The following is a 23,319-nucleotide window of genomic DNA, read 5'->3' on the forward strand; positions in this document are numbered from 1 at the left end:
TAACCAACCAACCTGCATGGTCTTGATAATCTGAGCCTTGAGTCCTGGTTATTTTCTCAGGAACTGTGCTGCAAGGATATGGGAGAAACTGGAGCAGCAGAGAAACCTCACAGGGTCACAGGAACAATGTGCAAATTCCACACAGACAGCAGCTGAGTCAGGATTCAAACCCAGGTCTTTGGTGCTGTGAGGCAGCGGCTACACTAGCTGTGCCATTATGCCACCCCATATTAAAAGATTATATGAACCATTTGTATTTCTTGGAATATAAAAAGATAAAGAGTCCCTTAATTCATGTTCTTCAGATTTTTACAGGAATTGTTGTAGTGATACAGGTTAATAAAGCTAATAGGGAAACGAATTAAGTTTTAAGGTTTATCATAGCGGAACAGGATTGACAGCAGAGAAGTTTTATTGAACTTTACTGAACTTTGATTAGATCACACTGGAAGCATTATAGGCACATCTGATTGTCATGTTATACAGAGGATGTCTGGGGACTGTAGGAAGTGCAAGTAGGATTTACAACAACAGGCCAAGAATCAGAGTCAGGTTTATTATCACTGACATACGTTGTGAACTTTGTTGTGCTGCGGCAATAGTACAAGCGCAAGACATAAAAATTACTATAAGTTACAAAAATAAATAGTGCAAAAGACAAATAACAAGGTAGTGTTCATGGACCATTCAGAAATCTGATGGAGGAGGGGAAGAAGCCGTTCCTAAAACATTGAGTGTGGCTCTTCAGGCTCCTGTACCTCTCTCCGATGGTAGTAATGCAAAGAGGGTATATCCAGGATGGTGAGGATCCTTAATGATGGATGCTGCCTTCTTGTTGCACCGCCTCTTGAAGATGTCCTCGATGACGGTGATGAAGCTGGTTGAGTCTACAACCCTCTGCAGCCTCTTTCGATCCTGCGCATTGGATCCTCCATACGAGGCGGTGATGCAACCAGTCAGAATGCTCTCCATTGAACATCTGTAGAAATTTGTAAGGGTCTTTGGTGAAATCTCCTCAAACTCCTAATGAACTAGAGCCGCTGGTGTGCCTTCTTCATGATTGCATCAATGTGTTGGGCCTAAGGTAGATCCTCTGAGACATTGACACCCAGAAACTTGAAGCTCCTCACTCTTTCCACAGCTGACCCCTCAATCAGGACTGTTGTGTGTTCTCCCAGCTTCCCCTTCCTGAAGTCCACAATCAGTTCTTTGGTCTTGCTGACGTTGAGTGTGAGATTGTTGTTGTGGCACCACTCAACCAGATAAACAGACTAGGACTACTTTCTCTTGAAAAGAAATCTGAGGAGTGATCTAATAGAGATATTGGTATTGGTTTATTATTGTCACTTGTACTGAGGTACAGTGAAAAACTTGTCTTGCATACCGATCGTACAGGTCAATTCATTACACAGTGCAGTTACATTGAGTTAGTACAGAGTGCATTGATGTAGTACAGGTAAAAACAGTAGTAGTAGAGTAAAATGTCACAGCTACAGAGAGTGCAGTACAATAAGGTGCAAGGTCACAACAAGGTAGGTCGTGAAGTCGGAGTCCATGTCATTGTATAAGGGAACCGTTCAATAGTCTTATCACAGTGGGGCAGAAACTGTCCTTAAGTCGGGTGGTACGTGCCCTCAGGCTCCTACCCAATGGAAGAGGAGAGAAGAGAGAATGTCCTGGGTGGGTGGGGTCTTTGTTTATGCTGGCTGCTTCACCAAGACAACGAGAGGTAAAGAGAGTCCAAGCAGGGGAGGCTGGTGTCCATGATGCGCTGGGCTGTGTCCACAACTCTCTGCAGTTTCTTGCGGTCCTGGGCAGAGCAGTTGCCATACCAAGCTGTGATACATCCAGATAGGATGCTTTCTATGGTGCATCGGTAAAAGTTTGGTGAGAGTCAAAGGGGACAAACCAAATTTCTTTAGCCTCCTGAGGAAGTAGAGGCGCTGGTGAGCTTTCTTGGCCGTGGCATCTACGTGATTTGACCGGGACAGGCTGTTGGTTATGTTCACTCCCAGGAACTTGAAGCTTTCAACCCTCTTAACCTCAGCACCACTGATGTAGACAGGTGCATGTACACCACCCCCTTTCCTGAAGTCAATGACCAGCTCTTTAGTTTTGTTGACATTGAGGGAAAGGTTGTTGTCATGACACCATTCCACTAAGCTCTCTATTTCCTTCCTGTACTCCGACTCATCGCTGTTTGAGATACGGCCTACAACAGTGGTATCATCTGCAAACTTGTAGATGGAGTTAGAGCAGAATCTGGCCACACAGTCATGAGTATATACGGAAGTAGAGTAGAGGGCTGAGGACGCAGCCTTGTGGGGCACCAGTGTTGAGAATAATCGTGCCGGAGGTATTGCTGCCTATCCTCACTGATTGCATTCTGTTTGTTAGAAAGTTAAGGACCTAGTTACAGAGGGAGGTGTCGAACCCTAGGTCTCGGAGTCTGGTGACAAGCTTGCTTGTGATTATTGTATTGAAGGCAGAGCTGTAGTCAATAAACAATAGTCTAACGTAGGTGTCTTTACTGTCCAGATGCTCCAGAGCTGAGTGTAGGGCCGGGGAGATGGCATCTGCTGTAGACCTGTTTCGGCGATAGGTGAATTGCAGTAGGTCCAGGTTGTCTGGGAGGCTGGAGTTGATGCGTGCCATGACCAACCTCTCAAAGCACTTCATGATGGTGGATGTCAGTGCCACTGGTTGCTTTTCTTTGGTACCGGGATGATAGTGGTCTTCTTAAAACAGGTGGGAACCTGAGATTGAAGCAGGGAGAGGTTAAATATGTCTACAAATACTTCTGCCAGCTGATCAGCACAAGATCTGAGCACACAGCCAGGGACACCATCTGGGCCAAGTGCCTTCCTCGTGTTCACTCTCTGGAAGACTGATCTTATGTCCTCCACTGTGATCACAGGTTCAGCTGCATTGGAGGCTGTCAGGGTGGATGGTGACAATCCACTTCCCTTCTGTTCAAAACACTCATAGAATGTTTTAAGTTCATCAGGAAGGGATGCGCTGTTGTTAACTATGCAGCCCAACTTCGTTTCGTAGCCTGTTATGGCATGTAAGCCCTGCCATAACTGACGGCTGGTCAGGGACTCTATTTTGAGTCAGTATTGCCTCTTGGCATCCCTGATAGTTTTCCGAAGGTCATATCTCGACTTCTTGTACAGATCAGGATCACCAGATTTGTGTGCAGCAGTCCTCGCCTTCAGTAGCAAGTGGATCTCCCGGTTCATCCATGGTTTCCTGTTTGGGAACACCCGTATTGTCTTCTTTGGTACACAGTCCTCCACACACTTGCTGATAAAGTCTGTGATGGTGGTGGCATACTCATCAAGGTTAGCAGCTGAGTCTTTGAACATGGACCAGTCCACTGTCTCAAAGCAGTCATGTAGGAGCTCATCTGCTTCCTCAGACCAGCATTGCACGACTCTCTGTACCGGATCCTCCCGTTTCAGTTTCTGTTTGTATGCAGGGAGAAGGAGCACAGCCTGGTGGTCTGATTTCCCAATGTGAGGACGAGGGGTGGCTCGGAAGTCATCTTTGATGGTGGTATGGCAGTGGTCAAGGGTGTTGGCGCCCCTGGTGGAGCAGGAGATGTGCTGATAGTATTTTGGTAACACACACTTGAGGTTGGCCTGATTGAAGTCCCCTGCGATGATGAAGAAGGCCTCAGGGTATCCTGTCTCAAGGTTGTTGACCACGGAGTATAGCTCATTGAGTGCAGGCTTCATGTCCGTCTGTGGTGGGATGTAGACTGCCATCAGGATAGCTGAAGTGAACTCCCTTGGCAGATAGAATGGTCGACACTTCACCATTAGATATTCCAGGCTGGGTGAGCAGGAGCTCACCAGGATCGTCATGTCCGAGCACCATAAGTTACTGATTAGGAAGCAGACCCTCCTCCTCTAACGTTATAAATTGTCTTGATTGATATTTCCAATTGCGGGTAACAGTAAAACTAGAGGGCTCAGTATAAATCGGGTATTAATAATTGCAGTAGGGAACTCGGGAGAAACTATTTTACCCATAAGTGGTGAGATATGGAACTTCTGACCACAAGGAATAGTTGAGAAAATTGTTAGATGCAATTAAGTAGAGACTAAATAAGTGTATGGGGGTATGGTGATACCATCAATATCAGCTTAGGCATATTGGTGCAAGTGGCCATTTTTTTCTGTCCTATATATTCCGTACAAACCCCTGAATATAAAGATTTAAGGGATGACTAGGTGGAGGTTTTTAAGATTTTAAAAAGAATTGATAAGATGGCCACGGGAATAATTTTCACTAGTTGTGGTGGGGGGAGTGTAGAACAAAAGAACATGGCTGTAACATCAGAGCCAGGCCATTTTGAGGAGAAGTTTAGGGAGACCTTGTCCAGTTAATGATGGAAATATGCAACACTCTTGTGGCAAAAGTAGTGTGTACTACCTCAATTAATCATTTTTGGGCCAACATTTTGTTTTGCTGGCCAAGGGTATTGAGTGTTCTGGAAAGTAAGTAGATTTGAGATCACAGATGATCTGTATTCTATTTGAATGGTAGATCAGGGTCAAGGGACTAAATTTCCTTCACCTGCTCCTATGTACTCAGATCCTTGTGAAACTTTGATAAATTTTTGGGCCCCTTTCTGATTTTTTTCAAAAAAGCATATTTTGTACTCCTAAAATTTTGATGAGTGAATATATTTTTAGTAATATCTTTCAGAGTTTTTCCTGAATATGCATTGCAAAGCAGCTGCTCCCTGAGATTTATGAGCTGCTTCTGATTTCTATCAGTCCTAGCACAAAGTAATTGTTATGAGATTTCAATTTTCTTGATAGCTGTTGGTTAAAGCTAGCGAGTTCTATAAAATGAATTTGACACATACTTCATGTCAATAACATTAAATATCTTATGTAAAGATTCAACTTGCAAGCTTGCTAATCTGTCTAACCTGGAAAAGCCGATAGTCCAAAATGAATCTTGTATTTCAGAAAAGCCTCCAAGAATAAAAGCCTGTGATTAAGGTCATTAAGTTACTATATTCCTTTACTACATTAGGTTATAGAATTTTTATTCATGTTTTAGGATCACATTTCACAATTTAGTAAATGCACAGCTACAGTTCGAATCAGCTATACAAGCCCCAAACAATAACAGAAGGTTCAGACAAGTAGAACAAAGTAAGTTTACTAAATGGAGCCTCACTGATATTTTTGATTACATACTTCTAAAAGGTTTGGATCTTCTTTGCAACAGCAGTCTCTCGTTCTCCACTCCCACTTGATCCTACAATTTACAGGATAAATTTTACATTCTCCAGCTGTCAGTGAAATGCAGCACAGAGAATGTGCAGAGTTACTAGCTTCTCCATGTTAAGCTTGGGACTAATTCTACCTTACAGATGTAAAATAAATCTAATTGCATTGATTTTTCCGAGCCACTAATACCCTTGATAACCCTTGAGGAAAATTGTACTTTTGCGACTCAAATTGCAACACACATGTTGCAGTGTAGAAGTGCCAACTGATGCATTGCGGTTCCCCCCAGCCGCCTTGGCACTGACAATGCACTGTGCGTGAACCCATCTTTAGTAAACTGATACCTGGGCATACTAGCTCTACCACATCATCTTGCGTATCAGTTGCAGCATTTTACGGGTAATACATTCATTGCAATTCTGCTGCTCGAGAAAAAAATATTTAGAAGTTAAACTACAAATGTTTGGCTACTTAGTGAGAACTGTACAAAGGAATCATACTGATAGAAAGCTGGACACTGCTACTCCGTGTTCCAACCTTTTCTCGGGTACCTATTGGCACCATTGGGCTGGCTTTGTGCCTGTTTATCCTCACAGGAGCCAGCAGTTGTTAGAGAACCTTCATCTAATGCACGGTGTTTTGGAGTGACTCCACTAGCCCCAGACAATGGTGAATGAACCCTTCACACTGTATGCACACAGCTCCTCCAGGGACAAATCAGCCTCACAGAATTCCATTCCGGTGCATTGATTCCACATGGGTGGAAGAGTTACCAATGCTCAAAGTTGTTGCTGCTGCAGTTGGGCAGTGCGATAAGATGCCTGAAATACTTGAAAAAAGAAGCAATTGGCTGGGACTGTCAGCTTGTAGTATAGTGCAAAAGATTCAATCAGACACATGTCCATGGAAGGATACTCCTTGCACCCAATGGAGAGCCATTTCAGAGATTTTGGACTCTGTATTTTGATGTTTCACTGGCTGAAATCTTGTAATGTCACAGAAAGATGTGGTAAGGAGATTTCACATAAAGGCGAGCAGCACAATTAGCTGGATAAATTGTATACTCCCAGTAAAGATTGTGATTACCAGATAAATTACTGCATTCAACACTCGTAACCTAATCTGGGTCTATTTGAAATCCTTGCCTTGGACAGAGCTCTCAAGATTGAGAAGGCCTTAATGTCACTTGCTATTGCTAAACTTCTACCACTTTCTAAAGTACATCTTTGTCTTGACTGCATTAGGCCACCAAGTTTGGTGATTAATTGGAAAGATAAGAGGAAAACAGCAACAAGACAGCAAAGTGCAATAAAGGCTTGAGGATGGGGGCTGAGGAGTGATGGCAGTGAAAGAAGTGTCATGCTTCATGCCCTCTGCTTTCCTGATGATCTGTACTGATAACGGGTGACTCTTCATTAGTTGTTACAAAACATGATGCTCTTTTTCATACAGAGCTCTTTTGTTTGCAGATTAAAGATGTTGGCATATTCCTTGTTAGTATCAGGTGTGAGTGGGAAGGGCAGTCCACACAAAGCACAGTCAGTTCACTCTGTTCTATTCATAGTTTTATCTGTTTTCCTTGCTTTTAATCACTTCTGGTGGTAGAAAAGAAGGAAACAAAGGAAATGGGTTGTACGAGCCTCTGGTTTGGAATTTCTGGAAATAGTGGCTACGTATTGTCTTTTAGAGATGCTGTTCAAGTTGGAAATAAAGACAAGTTAATGATGCATTGCGAACAGACATTCCTTACGCAGCTGGTAAACACTGTTACTTTTTCACTCTTCCTGAAGAAGTGGACTTGTCTGATCTCTTTCACTCTTCAAAGCAAAATTATGGCAGTAAAAAGTGATCAGCGATGACGTTTCAGAAAACAAGCTGCTTTATCCTCTGTATTACTGTAGACCAAGATATTTGATATTTTAGTTTAAAGATGCAAATCTGAATTTGCCAATGAAGTGCCTTCAGCTTTTCAAAGGTTAGATTGTTGCACAACACAGCAGTAACTGTCCAAAGTGCCAATGAAAGAATGATCAGAAATTGCCTCTTCACTGATGGTTTCAGTGTAGTATTCATGTGACCCTCTACAAATAAACCCCATCATTAAATTGAGTTTAGTGGTTCTCAAATCAAACCCTCATCTGCCTGTGACAGTGGTAATATGGTTCAAGTAATGAACCTTATCATCACATCCAGTCCTCAAAATCGATTCAGTGTAACTGTCTTTGAGAGAAAATCCCTCTCCAAAAACTCCATTTGGTAGCTTACAAACCTTGTACACAATTTAGAAATGTTGCTACAACCTTGTGCAAAAAGTGGTCTGTGTGTTAGCACATAGTTTTAGTCCACATTAGGAAAAACATCTGCATCATCTGCTGTTGCAAATTTGTAAAAGTTTGTTTATTCTTTTGTCTTTAGACTAATTGAAGATTACAGTGGCCGCCATTGAAATGTATTATTCTACTATAGGAACACTTGAGGAGCTCCATGGGCTGTAGGAAGTTGGCTTCAGAACTGTTATTTCAGAGAGAGGGCTTTTTCTCTCTGTTCTGATGAAGGGAAACTGTTTCTCTATCTATAGATACTGCCTGAGTTATCCAGCATTTTCTGTTTTCATTAATTTGATTTATCTTGCTTTGAAGCAGGAATTCTCAGCAGCTAAAGAAACATTGACCTAGAGAGTGTGGAGAGTTTTCACAGTCTCACACTACTCAAGACTTTGTTTGACCTGAAATGTAGCCCCTTCTCAGTATATCTGGCTGTATAGATCAATTTCAATATCTTTGTTGCCATGATGGATTCTTCAACAGTCTAACTTGACATTCCAGAACTTTTCATATCACTGTTGCCCTCCTCACTCTGCAACCTTCTATGACCTTTCATACCCACTCTCAGCTGCTTTTTCTCAATCTTCCACAACCTTTCATAGTGCTCTCACCTCCATAGAATGCCTTGATTCTAACTCGAGTGGCTGACTGTCTCCTGATATTTTGCCGTCGGTGACAAACTTTTCGGGTTTTTCGGCCAGATTTTCCACAATAATTGGTCTCAAGGTTTTTCTCTTCACCTTATTTCTTTTTTCTGAAAATCCATCTCTTTGATTCAATCACATCCCTTGCCTCTCTACAGAGACTCAACATCCATACCTCCCTCCCAAGTACTGCTAGCTATTTTTCTATATTGATTTTGCTACATAAATGCAAGTTGTTGTTAAACCAGTAACAGCATTATAACAGGAGCTATTAGAGGAATCAGAACACTGCTTAATAGAATGGATATTATAACTCCATATTTTCCGGTTTCTGCAGGCTTGTATTGTATTGTTGAAATACAACAGCAGGCTAGCGTTTGAAAGAAAAGATTTGTTAACTGCGTGCTTGGGACTTGATGTCAGAAATATGTTTGGATTCTCTGCTGAGCATCAAAACTAAATTAATCCATGTATTAGACAAAGCACAAATTGGAAGTAGCAGAACAGTTAGCTCTAGCTTTTATCAATTTGCCCATTGTGTTCAACAACAAAAGTAATGTTCGTTTTTCTTGTTGAGATTGATGAGGTGTAACTGGAACTCATTACCTTGAGCTGCCATGGCTTCACTTTGAGGACTGTAAATGGTGCTTAAGGGAGTCATCAAGTTTGGCCTCGGAACCCTGCCATTGTGAATATGAAAGGGTTCTTCATTTCCTGTTAGTGTGGGTGGGAAGTAGTTGGTGTGGGCATGGTGTTGGTGGATAATGACTGGAGGTCATTTTAGCATTAAAATCTCTAACAGGCGGTAAGAGAGATTTAAAATTCAGAGCTGATCTCAGCACTGGTTTGCAGTGATACCAGATTAACCATCTCATTAAGATAGATTCCTTTGGCTGTTGAGCTTGGCCTAGAGCTTGGCAGTAAGCTGTTTTCCTTTAATCATAGCAAAGACTGAAGGGCAGCTCAGAACATCCTGCTTGTTACTATCTGTACTTCTCAGTACAACAAAGTGTGTGTGGCTGGGTCCCGGTTTCATACAAATTAATGTTTGTGTATTTTCCTTAATTATAGTTATGAAAGAAATAAAGTAACAGAAGTGGTGAGAGCCTTCAATATCTCTGCAATTGCATAAACATCAGTACTTTCTCCGGAAAGTTAGCTTGGATGCCACTTTGTTAACTGTTGCCTTTAAAACTTGATGATTTACCAATAAATTTATGAATAAAATTTTAGATTACTATATAATCTTTCTTTTCCACAGATTTTACCAATTGTATTTGTGTGAACTGTGTTGAAGTTGCTGAGTAGATGTAAACAGGTGAACACCAAAATCTTTTTTTTCAGCAGTTTGTGTGAAAGGGGAAAAAAACAAAAGTATGGTATCTTTAAGTTGATTCTTGTAGAGTGTGATCTACGCCTGGAAGTGGTGATCATTGTGCTTCCATCTGCCTCTTCCTTGATGAGTTTGCTGCAGATTTGTGCAGCTTTTGTTTTTACTGAGGGTCCTCAGCCTGAATATTTGGCCTAATCATTAAATCCTTTCCCTTTTTTTTCGGAATAATGACCATTTAACATGTTATCCCTGCAATTCCAATTACACAGCCGTGGCCACAGTAGCAGTTAAAATACTTGTATTATTGCAAAGCAATATAGGAATGTACAGGGCCAGACAAGACCCTGCCTGGCCCCAACATCTAAGGAATATATTCTTTTACCACATGTATCCTCTGTTAAAAGGTTCACCAGATACATTTGCAACACTCAGTTGATGAGCTGATGCAGTCAGTCTCCACTGCTCCCCACTGCCCTCTGCTTGCCCATTACACCTCTCTGCAGCGGTATTCCAAGCAGTAACCTCTTTCCACAAGTCATAGCCACACAGCAAGGTAACAGATCCTTTGGCCCAAAGTAACTAAATCTAAATTGTCTTTTCACCTTGGACGTCTGCACTTGTGCAAGATCCATGCCTGTGTTTGATATGTTGATCTTGTCCGCACCATGTAGGTTGTTCAGTAACTTCACCATGAGCCACTCTTTACGTGGATGCCTATTCCCAAATTTTAATGTGGCTGCTCTTTGCTGTGTCCCCTCCAATGTCCAGATGCCTTTCTCATAAGCAGGAGTTGTACATAGTATACTGGGAGGATTCGACCAGCAGTAAGATTCTTGATTTATGTTCTAATCCTTTGACTACAGTGCTCAAGGTCCCATGTGTTGTTACTGTACAGACTGATGATTTAGCCATGAGTACCTTTGAATCCCTCTCCTGATGGGTCATGTACAGTTGTACCACTGAGCTTGCATCATACCACTGAGCTGGTGTTGCTGCTGTTTAATGACTTATCACACTCTCTTCATTTGGTTGCATTTAATGATAACTATGACTCACCTCCTCCCTCTGAAAGTCCCACCCTCTCCCTTGACCTTTCAAACCATCCTTAATGTGACCTGTGGATGCAGTGTTTCCGTTTTCACCACTCTCCTGCCGCACTGCTTTACTTTCCTGGTTCGGTACGCAGTTCCATTGTACCTCTTTATCATAAGATCGTAAGATATAGGAGCAGAGTTAGGCCATTCTGCCCATTGAGTCTGCTTCACCATTCTATCATGGCTGATTTTCTTTTAATTTCAACCCCATTCTTCCACTTTCTCCCCATAACCATTAACCCCCTTACCAATCAAGAACCTATCAATCTCTGCCTTAAGTACATGCAATGACTTAGCCTCCACAGCCATCTGTTCCTTCATCCAGATCATTAATGTATAAAGTGAAAAGTTGTGGTCCCCACACACTCCCCTGAGGAACTCCACTGGTCACTTGACGGCCATCCTGAAAAGGACCCCTCCCTTAAGCCCCACTCTCTGCCAATAGTACCTTGCCTCGAACACCTTTGGCTCTTATCTTGTTCGGCAGCCTTGTGTGCGGCACCTTGTCTCATGAAGCAATTTGATGTTGTACTTCATATCAAGAGGTCCTGTGAAAATAGATGTTGGATATTTAGGAAGTATTGGCATGTTTGAGTCTGCTCCACCACTGAGGTAATATCACAGCTACCTTGCTTCATTCTCCTACCTATTTCTCCTAAATATCAAGATTCCCTTTAAAACATAAAAAAGTATCAATCCCAGCCTTGAATACACTTAATGACTGAATATCCTCTGTTCTCGGGAATAAGGAACTCAGTGATTTGCACCAATCAGAGAGAAGAAATTTCACACGATCCTAAACGACCGAACCCCGCAGCCAAACTCCTGACTGTAGGCTTCCTTGCCAGTGGAAGTCTTGAAATCAGAACAACACAGAAAGAAGCTATTTGGCCCATTCCAGAAGAGCAATCTCATTTTTCCCATTACCTTCCTTATTTCCCTGTACCCCTGCTACTTATTCTGTCACACATATGCTCACCAACTGGCCATTGATTCTTTTTGGCACTGACCTTCACCAATTTACAGAAGTCATTGAACCCAGCAGCATGTCCTTGGGATGTGAAAAGAAACAGGAGTACCCAGAGAAAACCCCTATGGCCATGGAAAGAATGTGCAAATTCTGAATGCAGCACCCGAGTTCAGGGACGAAACTGGGTCCTTGGAGCTGTGAGGCAGCAGCACTAACTGCTGTGCCACCATACTGCCTGCAATGCCCTTAAGTTTCTAATGCAGGTTTCCAACCTGAAACATTGACAGTTTCTTTCACCCACAGGTGCTGCTCAACCCACTGAGTTCCTCCAGCAGATTGTTTGTTGCTCCATATTCCAGCATCTGGAGTCTCTTGTGTCCCTTCCTGGTTTTGAATCCTTAAATTCCAGGGTGTGTAATCTTAGAACACCCAATTTCCACTCTCATGACAATTTCCTCATTGCAGAAAACGGTCTTATGGACCTTGTTGCACTGTCTCTTAGATAATTATACCCGTACATAAATAATATCAAAACTGTATGCATTGCTTCAGGTGTAGTTTCACAAAGACCCATTACAGTTGCAGCAAGACTTCGTTACACTTAAATCACCATGTAGTAAAGACCAACGTACCAAGTGCTTTCCTAACTGTAATACCTACATATTCATTTTCTGTGAATCCTGCACGAACAAGGATGACCAAGTCCCTAAGGATATCAACATTTCTAAGTCTCGTCATTTACAAAATGTATTCTATTTCTGCTTTTACCATGTAGTGAATAATTTTACCATTCACCACAATATCTGCCTCTTTCTTGCCCACTCCAATGATCTGTTTATATTCAAAGGGCAGCCAGTTGAGAGATGGTCATGGCCCGTTGGGGACTATTTTTGACTCTTTCTTGGGTGTTACTATACAAAAAATTTGAGCATAAAGTCAAGGCTGATACTTGGCACCTCTGACTCCTTCATTGCTTCACTATGTAACTGATGAGTTAACATGGTGCTATTTCGAAAGGTAGAAGAATTATCCCAGTTTTACCAATTGTTCACTGTCCTTAAGAGTGGATGATCTGGTTGCAGTCACACTACTGTCTTATATGTGAATTGGCTGCCGTGTTTCCTATCACTACAATTAAAGTACTTTGACATATCGTGCTGTAGGGCACGCTGAGTTTGTCAAAGATGTTACAGAAATTAAAGACTGTCTGTTTATGTCAATGCATTGTGCCGTCCTTGCTGCTTACTTTCTCACCTACCTCTGTATCATCAGCAACTCGGATGTATACACTTGATCCTCTCGTTGAATTTACTTCCTCTGCTGGCCTTGAAGCAACAATATATTTCTAAGTTATATCTGTAAATTTAAAATAACATAAAGAAAGCTAATTTATTCAAATCCTAGCTCCTGCTGAATGCATTTTCAGCCCTCTGTCATACAGAAAAAGTGCATGTAAAAAAAGTAGTGCTACTTCATATTAAAAATATACTAATTTAGTTTACTAAATTAATGTGATTTTTGAACTATGGATCTTGCCCCAGGAAAGCAGGGCAAGAAAGGAGTGATCACTGTAATTGTTGTCCCTGACGGGTAATGCTCAAAATATTTTTAAGGGTTTGTTTGTCAGATGAGATTTAAATCAAGGCTCTGTCTTCCCTCAGAATGTAAAAGATCATATGGCACAAATCCAGGAGCAGCTAATGTTTTTCCATTCACCATTTTAAAAGCATCTGATCTGGTCGTGATCCGTTTGTTGTTTATGGGTGATTTCTATGCTCAAGTTGGCTTCCTTGTTTCTTGCAATACAATAGACCACACTGCATGTCACTTGGGATGCCTCAATTTTCTGAAAAGTGTGATAGAAATAGAAGTCCTTTATTCTGCTTCACCATTCATTACCATAATTGCTGATCCTCTATTTCAAAACCACATTCCCACTCTCTCCATCCCCTTGATGTCTTTTGCATCCAGAGTTGTATCTATATCCTTTTTAAATATATTCAACAACTTGTCCTCTGTGGTTCATTTGTGAAGAAATTCTCTCCTCAATCCTAAATCTCTTTTTCCATAACTAGAGACGGCAACGCCTCAGTCTCGATACCCCAGCCAGGGGTAACATTCTCCCCACATCCAGACTATTTCTGCCCAAGAATTTTTGAGTTTCAATGAGATCTCTGTTCATTCTTCCAAACTCTAGTGAATACAAGGCTATTTGACAATCCCTCCTTGAAGAGGACTGCCATCCCAGTGGTTGGTCTTCACTGCACTCCCTCTATGGCACATCTACTTTCTTGAGTAGGAGACCAAAACTGCACACAATACTTAAATGTGGTCTCTCCAAGGCTCTGTATAAATTAACAAGGCATTCTTCCTTCTGTATTCAAATATTCTTGCAATGAAGACTAATGTACCATTTGTCATCTTAATTGCCTGCTTTCAGTCTCTAGTGTACAGAGACAACCAAGTCGCTTTGGATGTAAATATTTCCTAGTCTAACAGCATCTAAATAATACTCCTGTTTTTCTTGCTGTAGTTGATAACCTCATATTTATCCACATTATTCTGCATCTGCCACACTTGTGCCTATCGCTCAATCTGTCTAAGTCACCTTTCGAAGTCTTGTTGCATCTTCCTCCCATTTCACAATTCCACTCAGTTTAGTGTCACAAACTTTTGAAATACTACATTTGGTTCCCTCCAAATCATTGATACATATAAGGAATAGCTAAGGCCCAAGCACTGTTTCCTGTATCCCACTTATTGCCATGTGCCATTTATTCCTACTCTCTGTCTCCTGACTGTCAACCAGTTTTTATTCTATGCCAGTATGTTCCCCCCCAATGCCATGTGCTCTAATTTTACACCATAATCTCTTCTGTGAAATTTTATCAAAAAGATTTCTGAAAATCCAAGTACATCATGTTCACAGGTTCTCCTGATCTGTTCTGCTAGTTATAGCCTTGAAAAGGAAACGTAAATAGGTTTGTCGAATGTGATATTTCTTTCAGAAATCCATGTTGACTGTGTCTAATCCTATTGATATTTTTAAATGTTATTTCATTCTTTATAATTGCCTTTAGTATTTTCCCTCCTGCTGATGTCAGCTAGCTGGTTTGTAGTTTCCCTGTTTTCTCTCTTCCCTTTTTTAAGTAATGCCGTTACAGTTGTCACCCTCCAATTTGCAGGAACTATTCCATGATCTATAGAACTTGAGAAAATGATAAATAATACACCCACATTTTTACAGCCACCTCTGTTGGTATTCTATCCATGGGGAATTATTGGCTTTCACTGTCATTAATTTCTTGAGCACTACTTTCTTCCTAATACCAATTTCTTTTAGATCTTTGCCTTCTTGAAGGACAAGGGATAGAAGGTGTTGCAATGGAGTGAGATAAAGAGGGTGGGAGGAGAGTGTTGAGCAGAAACACAGCATGGACCAGAAGGACTGATGGCCTGTTTCCAAAATCTAAATATTTTGTAATTGTTTGCAACATCAACTAAAACCAAATTACCAGTGAAACTTTTGTTTCAGGATGCTGAAGCAAAGTGCACAGATATATCTATTCCTTTTCTCAGTCCACATCACCTGAAGACATAACTCTTGCTGCATATAATTTCAATCCCCTTAAGGACCACACATCCACAGAGCCAATTTTGTATGTTAGCCCAGATGTTTCCAGCTGTTTAAGTGCACTTCTTAACTGAGCCCAGGGTAATTTTCAGCAAAGTGGCTGGACAGGATTGGTATGTAGAAGTGTTTACTGATTGCTCCCCAACCCATGGATATAGCAGACCCCACACAACATGGTATATTTATGATGCAACCCATTGAGGGAGTTGGGTTATTTTGTACTTGAGGTGCTCACAAATTTTTGTAAAATCTTCAGGATGAATAGAAATTGCAGTAGCTTTTGTGGCAGAGTTATTTGTTATTATTCAATAATTAAAGTAAAAACAAAATAGTTACCAGTGACAATGTAATCCTTAAAAACATTGGATTAAAACAAAATCTGACAGATTTCAGCTAAGTTTAGGATCTTCCAACTTGGTATCATTGTATTCATCTACATTTTTACAGTGAGCTCCTTTGATTGGCTTTTGCCAATATTACTTGCAAATAAAAAAGTTTTAATAATCAATGACCCTTCAAATGAAAATCTGCTAGGTTTCCTTTTGACAAGAATAAATTCACATGGGTTGTTTTTCAAATTATTGGAGTAGTTTTCACATCAGAGTCTCTTTTTTTTACAAGGCAAATGCAGGCATACATCAGCTGTCTTCTGTGTGAGACATTAAACTACAGCTCTTTCAGGTGAATGTAAAATGTTCCAAGAACAATGGGGGATTTCCCTGATGAATTGGCCAACATTTATGCTTCAACCAGCATCCAAAATTATTGGAATTGTTTTATTATTGTCACTTGTACTGAGGTACAGTTAAAAAAACTTGTCTTGCATACCATTCATACAGATCAATTCATTGCACAGTGCATTGAAGTAGTACAAAGTAAAACAATACAGAACGCAGAGTAAAGTGTCATGGCTACAGAGAGAGTGCATTGTAGGTAGACAATATGGTGCAAGGTCATAACGACGTAGATTATGAGGTCAAGAGTCCATTTTATAAGATAAGATAAGATCTTTATTAGTCACACATACATCAAGCCACACAGTGAAATGCATTTTTTGCGTAGTGTTCTGGGGGGCAGCCTGCAAGTGTCGCCACGCTTCCGGCGCCAACATAGTATGCCCACAACTTCCTAACCTGTACGCCTTTGGAATGTGGGAGGAAACCCACACAGACACAGGGAGAACGTACAAACTCCTTACAGACAGCGGCGGGAATTGAACCTGGGTCACTGGCACTGTAAAGTGTTACACTAACTGCTACACTACCATGCCTGCCTATATCATACCAGGGAACCTTTCAATAGTTTTATAACAGCGGGATAGAAGCTGTCCTTGAGCCTAGTGGTTCAGGCTTTTGTATCTTCTGCCCGATGGGAGAGGGGAGAAAAGAGAATTTCTGGGGTGGGTGGGATCTTTGATTATGCTGGCTGCGTTACCGATGCAGCAAGAAGTATAGATAGAGTCCACGGAGGGGAGGCTGGTTTCTGTGATGTTCTGAGCTGTGTCCACAACTCTCCATAGTCTCTTGTAGTCCCAGGCAGAGCAGTTGCCATTCCCAAGCCATGATACATCCAGATAGGATGCTTTCTATGATGCATCAATAAGAGCTGGTGAGTGTCAAAGGAGACGTGCCAAATTTCTTTAGCCTCCTGAGGAAGTAGAGGTGCTGGTGAGCTTCCTTGTCTATGGCGTCTCTGTGGTTGGACCAAGACAGGCTATTGATGGTGATCACTCCTCGGAACTTGAAGCTTTCAACCCTCATGATCTCAGCACCATTGATGTAGACAGGTACATGTACACCACCCCCATTCCTGAAGTCAATGACCAGCTCTTTTGTTTTGCTGACATTGAGGGAAAGGTTGTTGTCTTGACACCATGTCACTAAGCTCTCTATCTCTTTCCTATGTTCCGACTCATCGTTATTTGAGATATGGCCCATGGCGGTGGTATTATCTGCAAACTTGTAGATGGAGTTAGAGCAGAATCTGGCCACACAGTCATGAGTGTATAGGGAGTAAAGTAAGGGGCTGAGGACGCAGTCTTGTGGGGCATTATTGTTGACAATAATCGTGCCGGAGGTATTGCCGCCTATCCTTACTTATTGTGGTCTGTTAGTCAGGAAGTCAAGGATCTAGTTGCAGAGGGAGGTGTTGAGTCCCAGGTCTCGGAGTTTGGTGATGAATTTGCTTGGAATTATTGTATTGAAGGCGAAGCTGTAGTCAATAAACAGTCTAACGTAGGTGTCTTTACTGTCCAGATGTTCCAGAGATGAGTGTAGAGCCAGGGAGATGGCATCTGCCGTAGACCTGTTTCAACGGTAGGTGAATTGCAGTGGGTCGAGGTTTTCTGGGAGGCTGGAGTTAATGCGTGCCATGACCAGCCTCTTGAAGCACTTCATGATGGTGGATTTCAGAGCCACCAGGTGGTAGTCATTAAGGAATGTTACCTTGTTTTGCTTAGGCACCAGGATGATAGTGGTCTTCTTAAAGCAGGTGGGAACCTCAGATTGAAGCAGGGAGAGGTTAAAAATATCTGCAGATAACCCCGCCAGCTGTTCTGCATAGGACCTGAGAACATGGCCAGGGACACCATCTGGGCCAGATGTTTTCCGGGGTTCACTCCCCAGAAGACTGATCTTACATCCTCTACGGTGTCCATGCATTCAGGTTCATTGGAGGCTTTCGGGGTGAGTAGTGACATTCCAATCTCCTTCTGTTCAACACGTGCATAGAATGTGTTAACTCATTGGGAAGAGATGTGCTGTTGTCGACAATGCTGCCTGACTTCATTTTGTAGCCTGTTATAGCATATAGATCCTTCCACAACTGACAGCTGGTCTGGGACTCTATTTTGGACTGATATTGTCTCTTGGCATCTCTGATAGCTTTATGGAGGTCGTATCTCAATTTCTTGTAAAGGTCAGGGTCACCTGATTTGAATGCTGCAGTCCTGGACTTCAGCAGGAAGTAGCTCTCCTGGTTCTGCTTGTGGAAGTTTGCTATGTTTAAATTAGATGCTTGTTTTCCTAAACCACAATTGGCTGCTCTTGGCGAGTAGCTTAGAGACTGCAAAGTGCTTTAGCAATGTCCAGACGTCATGGAAGGTACTGAAGAAACGCAAGGCTTTTTCTCTTGCTCTACATTGCACATCACTGCACATACGGACGCACATTTTGCAAAGGAGAGTGAATCTTTGGGAAAATAAGGTTTATTGGGTAATGCTTAAAGAAGCAATCTTGTCCAATCCTCTTAATGAAAATGCAATTCAAAAAAATTATGATTAGCTCTATCATTCTACATGTTAAAAATATCTGATTTAACAGATGTTGGGAAAAGGCTGGAGAGAAATTGTTATTGAGTCAGAGGGGAGGGAGTCAGTTATTCACATGAAAATCAGTCACAACAGTAATGGCACTTGTGAATTGTATCTTCCACAGATGGAAAGGGTATCCACCCAACAACATTAGACAGTACATTCCCTGGGTTAGAGAAAGGGATGGGGAAGCTGACAAATACAAATTAACCTTTAGACTTTCAAAGGAAAAAATATTGTCTGTCAGTGTGCCATGTTGAGGGAGGCTTTGTAAATCGTGAATTATAATTAGTAAATTGCTCTAAAGGACAACAGAAAGGAATCTTGGAACAAGGTATCATTTGATTCAGGATTAGGATTCTTTTACCCATTCTGTAGGAGCTGGTTTCTCACAGGAGTCTAATTCTGCTTTGAATAAATTTTCAAAACCCCTGAGATCTTTTGCTAACAAATTTTGACTTCTCTGCCACTGCAGACTTTGATCTGAGTATGTATGAGACCAGATTGGCACCAGTTGGCACTGCCACTGACAATGATACAAAGTTGGAGCTCTGCCCAACTCTTGAAACGAGAGGGTATAATTTTGCTATCATCTGATTGTTGAAACAACTAGTTTAGATTAATTGTGCTACAGTTTATTTACATTTATGCCAAGATTTTAAAGGTGAATTTCACTCCATTTGAACTAAAGTTTGCCTTTTTCGCAAACAGATCACAATGGTTAGGCAGGCAGCTAAAATGTTTATAAACCTCCTTCAAAGACTCTGTAACTGACTCTTAATCCTAGAGAACAATGAAGGTTTCACTGACAATGTAGTTAACAATTCTGAGGGATTTTGCACTCAGTTTGACCTTACTAATATTTTTGGTACAGAAGTTTAGGCCAAAGAGAACAATGGGCAAGTCAAAGTGATATGTACGGTGGTAATAAGATCAGTGACTGATCAAAAACTAGGAGGAAAACTCAAGTGATGCTAGCTTGTTATCGAAATAGGGGGATTGTATTTTCTATAACATTATGCAGGCTGTACATTCCTGGTGGTTTATCAGTTGTTCCAAACTATGGGCTGGGCTCAATGTGTGAATCCTAAACCTGTTAGGAAATGTGGGATTGGAGGGGTCTCACGTTTTGGCCATGGGGGAGTGGTTCCTTGCCCTGTGTCTGTTGTGAATCAATAATTAAAGCTCCTGCTCTTCATGATCAGATGCTTTTAGCATGTCAGTACCAATGGGTTTTTCCCACTGTCTACAATGAACTGAATCTTCATTGCAAGGCTGCATTATTCATGGCAAGTCATCACTGAGTCTTATCACAACACAGATTGGTCTCAACCTTGCTACACATCCTTGTTTACCATTTAAAGTTTCCACAATTTACCAAAGTTCCAGGTCATCCATGTGTGATCTTACCCCAACTGATTGATTCCCATAACAGAGGTTTATTCCCCTGTGGCCTTGATGACTTCATTGCTTTGTCAACAACTGTGTGTTTTACACATAACTGCAAATAAAATTTTGCAATGTTTTAACTAGGGGAGCACTCACTATATTGGGCAACCTGGAACATATTTCACCTCTGGTTTAATTGTCCTTTTTATTGACTCCTTATTACTTTTGTTGCTTGTTTTTAATATAAAAATTTGCATCAATCATAAGGCCACTTAGGTTAGTTTGTTTTCAAACAGTAATCAAAAATAGATTTCACATCATAAAAAATTACAAAGTTTTGTTTATGCGATTTCTATTGAGTTACAACCTGTAAATTGTATGTGCTTGTGAATCTAAATGGATTTCCATGCTTGTATAATGTTTAAGGTCAATTTTAATCCAGCTACTTATTCTGGGGATTTCATTCTGCTCAAACCAAATTTATCCTATCTAATTGTAATGTAGGGGTTAGATAGTCTTAGGTGAGGTTTAAAGGTCGGCACAATATTGTGGGCCGAAGGGCCTGTATTGTGCTGTACTGTTCTATGATAATTCAAAAGCACAACATGACAGATGTTGGAGATCTGAAATAATCGAACTCTCTGGAGAAAGAGGTAACGTTTTAGGTCAATGCTGAAAGGGTGCCGACCTTTAAAAATGTTTACTCTGTTTTTCTCTCTCTGGGTGCTGCCTGTCCTGCTGAGTATTTCCAGCATTTTCATTGTTATGCTATCGAAGTTGCATCATGAATTTACAGGAAAAATGAGAATGCAGAAACCAAGGAAGGTCATTCAGCCTTATTTATCCGGCTCATTCTTTAGGTGCTCATGTGACAGATTCCAAACAATTTTCATTCCTATCTTTCTCTGGCACCACTTACAAATCGCTGCTCCTTCCTAGCTCAGGAATTTGCCATATCGTCTTTGAACAGTGATAGATTGCAGTCATTTCTTGGTACTAGAGAGCAGTCAGTCCCACGAAGTACCAATAATGTTCCAGCAAACACCTTGCACCAGATGTGATTACATTATCTGTCGGCTGTATGGCTTAGACCTTTATGTGACTTGCACAGGTTCTGCGTGCAAGTAAGATTTGAGCAGCATTCCATTGTAGTTTAAGTAAAGTGATAAAGTGGATTGAGGAAAATCCCAAAACCTTTTACAAGTATATTAAGGGAGAGAGGGTAACCAGAAAAAGAGTAGGGCCCATTAGGGACCAAAATTGGCAATCTGGACCTGGAGCCAGAAGATGCAAGAGAGGTCATAAATGAATACTTCTCATCTGTATTCACCATGGAGAAGGACATTGTAGATGGAGAATTTAGGGTGGGGGTAGTGGAATTTTAGAACAAATTACAATGGAAAAATAGGAGGTCTGATATGCCTGAGTGGGTTTAAAAGTGGGTAAATTCCCAGGGACTGATGAGATGCATATCAGGCTGCTTTAGGAGGCAAAGGAGAAGATTGCTGGGACTCTGACGGGGATTTTCAAATCTTCTGTGGCCATAGGTGAGGTGCTAGATGACTGGAGAACAGCAAATATGGTACTGTTCTTCAAGAAGGGTAGCAGGGATAAGCCAGGTAATTACAGACCATGATGTTTGGTAAGGGAAATACTGTCTGACCAAATTGATAGAATTTTTTGACGATATGACTAAGTGTCTTGGTGAGGATAGTGTGGTTGATGTTAGCTACCTGGACTTCACTAAGACTTTTCATGAAGTCCCACGTGGGAGACTGGTCCAAAAGATAAAACCCATGAGAACAAGGGCAATTTGGTAAATTAAATCAGAAACTGGCTTGGAAAAGAAAATAGAAGTAGACCACTTGGCCTCGTACTTAGCTCGGTGACAGTAGAGGATGATAGTCAAGAGCTGACTTTGCTATTGGAAGCCCATAACCAGTGGTGTACCAGAGGGATTGGTACTGGGACCTTAGTTGCTTGTTATACTGTATATATTAATGATCTGGATGTGAATGTAGGAGGTATGATTAATAAATATACAGATGACAAAATTATAGATGGCATTGATAATGGGAGTAGTCTTCGGTTACAGACTACTGACTATTGGTCAGGTGGTACGAAGGACAGATCAATGGCAGATGGAATCTAATCCTGATGTGTGTGAGCTGATGCATTTTAGAAGGACACAAAGGGTAAGGCATACACAGTGAATGGTAGGACTACAGGAAGTACTGAGAAACAGAGGGATGTTCATGTATAAGCCCATAGATCCCTAAAGGTAGCATAGGTAGATAAAATAGTGAGAAAGCATACAAGAAACTCACCTTCATTAACTGGGGCAAAATTCAAAACACTAACCCTCTGGAGAATTCTGTCAACATAGACAAGGTAGATTGTAAGAAAAGTTACCCCTTAACAGAGATGTCTATAAACCAGAGAGCATGGACAAGGTAAGGGGTAGAAGGTTTAGAGGGGATATGAGAAATTCTTTCACCGAGAGGGAAGTTGGAATCTGGAACGCACTGCCTCAGGAGCCAGAGACTCCCACAACAGTTAAGAAGTATCTAGACAGGCACTTGGAATACCCTGGCATAGAAAGCTACAAGCTGAATGCTGAGAAATGGAATTAGCATAGGTGTACAGTGTTACCAGGTGGCTGGCACAGATGCAGTGGGTCGAGGTGCTGAATGGCTCTGTGAATGTACTTGGCAGTAAGAAGTTTAACTCCGATGAGCATGGGAGCAATCATTCAGGGAAATGTCCAGAGATTCCTCCTGAGGGTAAATGTTTAAATTGTGAGCAATAGTGATGAGGCAATAAAGTTCATCCCCATAATATATTGTACTGTAGTCACATGAAGGCTGAACTGGGTAGGTTGGCAGCCTGGGCTGATGACTTTTGCCTGAAGAACACTGATAAACCTTTACAACAAAATGGTGACTTTCACTGTCATCTCTCAACTGTTTCATTTAGTTTCCTACTTTTGCTAAGTTTTAGGTCTACGACCTTTTGACTGCTAGTCCAGTTTCATAACTGCTGCCCTCTTATTTCCTCCCTCATTCCATCCATCTATTTGAAAAGCTAAAAGCAAGCAAAGAGTAATTGCTTGAAGTTCCAGTGAAGTAAAAAGTGTGTGGAGAAGCCTGTTGAGTCCTAAAAAGGGGATTCGGTTAAAGGACTTCCAGTGGCAGCTTCAGCATCTTCCCAGAAACAACAGCCCTGAGAGGGTCACATCAAAATAAATGACAATCAAAAAAAGCTGCAGATGCTCTTTCTTTTCTGCAGATGCTGCCTGACCTGCTGAGTTTTCTAGTAGTTTCTGTTTTTATTTCATTATGACTTGGTACCAGATGTTGGCAGTAGTCC

At 41.4% G+C, this 23,319-nt stretch overlaps 1 protein-coding gene across 1 annotated transcript in view; it reads left to right on the plus strand.

The window, feature by feature from the left end:
• bbs9 (Bardet-Biedl syndrome 9) overlaps positions 1 to 23,319 on the plus strand; it is a 264,843-nt gene that overhangs the window by 142,948 nt on the left and 98,576 nt on the right.

The sequence above is a fragment of the Pristis pectinata genome, chromosome 9, assembly GCF_009764475.1.
Source record: "Pristis pectinata isolate sPriPec2 chromosome 9, sPriPec2.1.pri, whole genome shotgun sequence".
Classification (NCBI taxonomy): Eukaryota; Metazoa; Chordata; class Chondrichthyes; order Rhinopristiformes; family Pristidae; genus Pristis; species Pristis pectinata.